Source organism: Camponotus floridanus, unplaced genomic scaffold, assembly GCF_003227725.1.
Source record: "Camponotus floridanus strain SB8 unplaced genomic scaffold, Cflo_v7.5 scaffold98, whole genome shotgun sequence".
NCBI classification, from domain to species: Eukaryota; Metazoa; Arthropoda; class Insecta; order Hymenoptera; family Formicidae; genus Camponotus; species Camponotus floridanus.
In genome coordinates, this window is record NW_020229869.1 from 269474 (window position 1) to 276134 (window position 6661).

At 41.0% G+C, this 6661-nt stretch overlaps 1 pseudogene; it reads left to right on the forward strand.

The window, feature by feature from the left end:
• The first annotated feature begins 325 nt into the window (after positions 1–325).
• Positions 326–4199, forward strand: LOC105248483 (annotated as a pseudogene).
• The last annotated feature ends 2462 nt before the right edge of the window (positions 4200–6661 follow it).

A 6661-nucleotide genomic window follows, 5' to 3' on the forward strand; every position in this document is an offset into this window, starting at 1 on the left:
CGAAGTAGAAAAATCGCTTTTCGACTCGCGTGGCAGTCGATCACATCACGTTTCTCCTCGTTAAAGTAATCCCGTCTTGAGCAACGACGAGAGAGAACGCATAATCGAGATGAGTAAACACAACCGCGGTATCTTTATTGTTGTGCATTTACTGCCGAAGCTCGCGACGTCCCGCGTTTTTACTGCCGTCGTCCAAGAAAGAACTGTCATTTCGTATGCCAGCGTCATAATGAACGTTTAGGGGTCATCAAGGTTGAGCGTGGCGGCGCAACGCGTTGTGGAAGGGGCGCGGCGGTGGTTGCCTATTGTGTCACCCTATATATAACGGTACTCGACACCCCACGCGGTATTAAGAACATTCACCGCATCCGCGGTAACATGGTTTCCAGTTCCAAGGTATATCACCGAGTACTATATCGAGCGAGCGCGAGTGCGCGAGAACGCGTTTATGGTGTTTATGATTTCGCGCGCAAGAGATCGATTTCAATCGCCATCAATTTAAACGTTCGATCCGAATGTTCCGTTGAATTTTTCGCGATATCGATATTGGGAAAGTGCTCGTGGGAAAGTGCGCGCTTTGGCGAACGGTTTCGTCCACACGCGATCAAGATTTATTCCGAGCCTTAAGCGATGCGTTAGAATATTAGCGAAAAATATTGCGGAGTGACAAGTGCATCTTTATGTGGATATAAACGCGTATTGAGAAAGTATTTTGCGTGAATACGAATAAATTAAATATATTAAATTAAATATTAAATATTAATTAAAATATAATTCTTATCGCGCGAAAGTCTGAGTTTATCGTTTCAAAATCCGTGTATTTGATGTTTTAAAATTTTTTAATTTTCAATATCTCCCGTGTCCTCGTAATAATGAATCATGGACGCGTCGTATTTATATTTGCGCCTTTTCTCACGGTGAAAAATCACATTTTGCTTTTAAGATGACGCCATGGCTAATGGCATTCTTCTGCCTGGCGACAGCCGGCTGTTCAAACGTCACGGACCAGCAAACATCGGAAACGCAACACGATCATCAAGTGGCGATCTTGAAGCAGATCAGAAAGGTGAATGAAGACGGTTCTTATACGTACGGTTACGAAGCCGGCGATGGATCATTCAAGGTAATTATGTGCGTGATTAAACACGTCGTAATGTCGACCGCGCCTATCGATTTTTTCTTAAGACCTCGCATAAAGTTCCCACAGTATTGGATATTAATTGTTCACGGATATTTTTTTTTATTTCCAATTACATCTAATAACAATGTTATGCTGCGCAAACGATGCCGAAGACAATGATACTGCCGTGATACTGTCAATAGCAAATAATTATAGACATTTCTCATTGCTTCCTACATTATAAATTTATATAATCTATTTATAGAGAGAGATCTTGTTATATTATTATATAATATCTATCTAGAGATGTTTTTACCTATAATAAAATTCATAATATTAAAAAATAAATATTAAAAAATAGATTAGAAATATATATGTGGTATTCCTCGTAAACTATATTGTAGCTTAACTTTGATATGATTTAATTTTTAATTGTATTATCTATATAATAATACAAGATAAAAAGACAGTTTAATTTATTAAATATATAAACTATTCATTTTGATTATCTCGATAACGAAAAATTTAATTTATTCGTCTAGGGTGCAGAACTTAAAATTACGCTACTTTCGCGAAAATCTGAACGGCAAATACTTACTTTGTCAGGTTGAGAGTCGCGACGTTTTGGGCAACGTTAAAGGCACGTTCGGCTTCATCGACGCCGACGGCGAGATAAAGAGAGTCTCGTATTCCTCGTCGAACGGGACGGGCTTTAAAGCAACCACCATGTCGCCATTGCAGGAACATGTGTCAGTCGTGCAGAGCATACCGCGCGTCAATCGTACATTAACTACGAAGAAGCCGAGCATCGTGTACGCTACGACGACGACGGAAGGGTCGACCAAGTCTTCGGTTGTACAGTCGATTCCTCGAACGAGGAAAACAACTACCAGTTCCACAACTACCACGACCAGCACCACTACAGAGGCACCAAAAACGATACTTGGACATTATTTGAAAGGTACGTCGAAGAACAGGCCGCGTTTTATCATCAACGGCCAGCAGAGACCGATCGTGTTAGAGGAGAGCACCGACGACGAAGACTCGCAGATCAATAAACCTAGTACAGATGACAAAAACGGCGTCTACAGAAGAATCTTCTTGACTAAGCGACCGATTGAGCACAGCCTGCCACCGATATCCGAGGACTTTGTGGAGAAGGAAGACGAAGCCAAGATTACAACGGGGAACAGTCTGAGAAGACAATTAAACGACGAGACCACCAAGTCGAATTCTGATACTGCAGATAATAATGACGATCATTCCGACGTTTACAGCGGTTCTTTGTCTACAACGCGACCTCTGTTCACCACGTCCGCTCCACCGCGGATCATCCAGAGAGTTTCCAGTCCCTCGCGCACAGAGCGGCCAAAGATCTACGTCAACAGGGAGAATCTGAGGTCGGGTGGTCGGTTCGACAACCCGAAATACGAAGAGCCTCAAATCTACGAAACGGAGACGAAACCCAATCAGGAGGAGCGCACGTCGACGCCGCAGATCCTGCTTCGAAGTTCCACCGCTCGAGTACCCGTGGAGAACCGGGAATATGTCAGACAGAACGCGGAACCTCTCTTTGTGAGACAACAGCCCGAGCAATATCTGCGGGAGTTGCCGCCCAGATTACTCGTACAGTCTCAACAAGGCAATCTCGAGGACGACGATGTCTACAGAGCGATACCGATCGGCAGAATCTTGTTCCGACCGCCTCCCAATCAACAGCCTGTCTACTCGACCACGACGGACGCCAACGTTCACTATCTGACGGAGAACCCCCTGCCTGATCATGAGGATCAGGCACGAATCGCGATGAACGCGAATTATGCGCGCGCGCGTCCCGTGATGAGACCGCTGATCTATTCGGAAGCTGAGCGAAGACAACCCGCGCTTTTACGGCCGATTCCAGGTCCGATGGTTCATCCCGACGACAGAGATTATCAGGCGACCACACCCGAATATCCTTATAGACCTGGCGCGCTGGCGCTGCCACCGGAACCGCCGAATCCGTCCCGACCTCCTCGAGCGAAGACTTCCAGACGTTGCTGAGGAGACTGCTAGTGAGCCAATACGGCGTGCAAGCTCTGTCCTATCCAAAGAGTTACTTGGAGGATGCCTTATACGATCAGCAACCGTATCCATCATATCCGGCAGGCTACCAGGCGCCACTTCCGAGACCCGAACTGGCGTACGATCAGCAAGCGCAATATGGTGAACGCATACCTCTCAGACGTCCGCTCTACCCTCGTGCTCTGAATCCGACCTATCAACAATTTGACGATTATCACGACGGCAGATACTCTAAGAGAGTATACAGGCAGAAATTCTACGCGCAGGATATAGCCGAAGACGGCGATGAGGTTCTCCCGGCAGCCATCAGAGAGGCCTTGCTGCTAAGAATGGTGAATCTGGCGATCAACGCCGAACGATCGACAATGATGCCGACAACAATTATGACCACCACAACACCATCTTATAGAAAAACGGGCCCGGTCAGAAGCGTACAGATCATTACGGATGACGAGGAGGAGGCGAAGGACTCGAGGAAGAAGATGTAACGATGACGAGTAATGTAGAAATAGTTAAAAATTCCGTCCACAAAGATTATCGTTGCAAGTAGAAATAAAATACGAGGTAAATTATTGTAGAATTTTAACCAACTTCATTACAAGTTTTTTTGTAAAACGAGACACACTTAATCAAGGTCAATGAGCAAATATGTCCTCTTTCAATAATCTTTAAATTCTACTTGTTCTTGCTAGATATTACTAAATATCCTGGAAAGGTATCGTGAATTCTCACGGTAGCATATTTAAGCATGACGAAGCAGTTTAACGGTAGAATTTTTCTTGATTGTAGGAAACGAACGGATATATCCATCCGCATGTAAGGCTCAATATCGCACATGCAACAGGTACATTTGTGTCGTTAATGAATCGGATCGGTTTCACGAAAGGGAAATCGTCGCCGCGCGATCCGATTTTCTGCACGATATCGCATGTTTATCGTCGCATTTATATCTACTGAAATAGACGCATCAGCATATATTCGATTAAGAAATATTGTTAGATGATTAAATTTTTTTCTCACATATATATATATATATATATATATATATATATATATATATATCATTCCCTCGTATATTTTTCTTTCTTTTAGCTTATCGCATAATTTTATTGCAAAATTTCGCACGCTGCTAATTTGCATCAAATTTATATTATTTAATAAAAGAGAAAGAACAATGGAATGATGAAATTGGTGAATGGATATTACTACCTCCGGCTGTAATTTAATAACGACATAAAGATATTGTAAACATTGCAAAATGAGTTTGTTGACATTATATGTTTACATTGATTAATTACAAAACATATCGACCGGTAAATCGCTGATGCGTCTCTATACCTAAGCTAATTAATTAAAAAAAAAATCTCACGGCTAAAACGCAGAACAGCATCTGCGAAAGCTCTAGCTCCTAAGACACCTGTAGTACTCACTACTTACTGTAAATACGACGTTACGTAAGAGAGACTAGTGTGATATATACGCATCGCGAAATAAAGAAAGAGTCAGAGAGACGGTAGACGAGGAGTTGTGTGAGAACTCATTTCATAAGTCCCTGAGAGTCGGCGTTAACCGGGAAAGAATAGTAACGCGTCTACTGATGGTAATTAGCGTCGCGGATTGCGACATTACTCTTGCCCTGGTCGGATCTGCACAACAACAAAGTTGCACAGTCGTGCGCGAATATACGCAGTGTGGGCGGGGATCATGAGATCTCGCGCGCGGAGCATTATCCGCGGGCAAATATTTCGCTCGCAAAAGCGTTACGTGTATAACGTACACATATGACAGGAATATCTCGAAAGCCGCGGAGCGAAACGATCATCAACTCAGCTTATGTTCGATTTGTCGTGCGATACGGAAGAAGACGTCGAAATAAGAATGACGAGAGAAAATATTAAACGGATGAATTTTATTAAGAATGTTATGTATCTATTTTCAAAATATTGAGAATTTAATGAAAATTGTACAGAATGTCCTTACATATGTTTAGAATCTTCGGCACAATTTTTAAATCGATTCAGTAAAGCGTTCACAAGTTATAAGGATTTTAATTTGCATCGAATTAACATGTGTTCTTATGAAAAATGTATAATCACGTCGATTCAAATGACAAAAACACATGGAAATAATTCAGTATTTGTTTAAAATAGCACAAATTTCGATACAGAGGAAATATTTGATCAAATAATATTATACAAATACTAACTGATTAAAAAGATATTAAATATAATTCAATAAAGTTAGCCATGTATCTGTCACAAGGCGAAATTCTCTGCCAAAAGTTAATCATTTTGATTAACAAAATTCGGAATATTTCAGTAAAAACGCAATAAATATTAAAAAATACATCTCTGCACTGTAGTTAAAATCAAATTGTAATATTCCGCACAATTTCTCATACTCAAAATACACCAAAAGTGGATATTCGTCAATATTGATTTTCAGCTACTTTTTTCTGGGATTGTACATACGAAACATCCTTAATAGCGCGTGATTTATTAATTTGTCGAAAAATGAATCAAAGTAATTATTCGGTAATTATCAAGTTTATTCTAAAGCTTCTTTCGCTTAAAAACATCAAAATATGTATGCACCTTCTAGATATTAATAAATAAAACCAAACGTGTAAATAATCATGAAGCCAATATTATACGTATTTACATTCTGCGCTCGAGAACGGGTTTCACGTACAAGTAGTAAAATAACGAAGAATGTATTATATGGATCTGAATTCACGGTGAATGGTAGGTCATTTTCCGCGATTACTTAAATAGCGTTCCGATTTTTCCGCGCGCACCGGATACGCACGCGTGCATGTGAAAGGCCAACATTGTCGTTAGACGGTCGTTGAAACGACCATCTTGTACAGCGATCTTGTACACGTCTTCCGGTATTCCGTGCATGCTAAATACAGTGGCGTAGGTGCAGTTTCGCGATAGAATCAGACGGTGATAAGGACAAGCCAAGGCAGCAAAACTATCTAATTAGAGCGTCCGTCGGTTTTTCTCTTTCTCCAGAGATAGAAAGCCGTAGAGGGCACACATTGTCTCGCAGAACAGAACGTAATGCATACATTTGTATGCAACGAGAGTTAGGAAATAACTGGAGAAAATCGCGGCAATGCATTCTGATGAAGCGAGGCTGCTACAACAATAGTCGAAAGCGAGTAATCTCAGACAAAAACAACACTTACTTGCGCTCTCGTCGAATTTCCAGCCCACCGTGGTGTTCTAATAATAACTTTCTATTCGAATCGGCGAATCTGTTCATTATTATTCATGATATTGTTTCGCAATAATTCTATCTCCGGAACAGAGTCAATGCTCTTAAAGCAATGTTTCGTTAAATTAGCGATACGTGTAATAAAAAGATTATTATATGTCAGAAGTATAGATGCACTTATAGATTTGAAATTGATAAAATTCAGATTTTGTAGATCTCTTTTTTAATAATATTCTTCAAGGACAATTTCTTTTA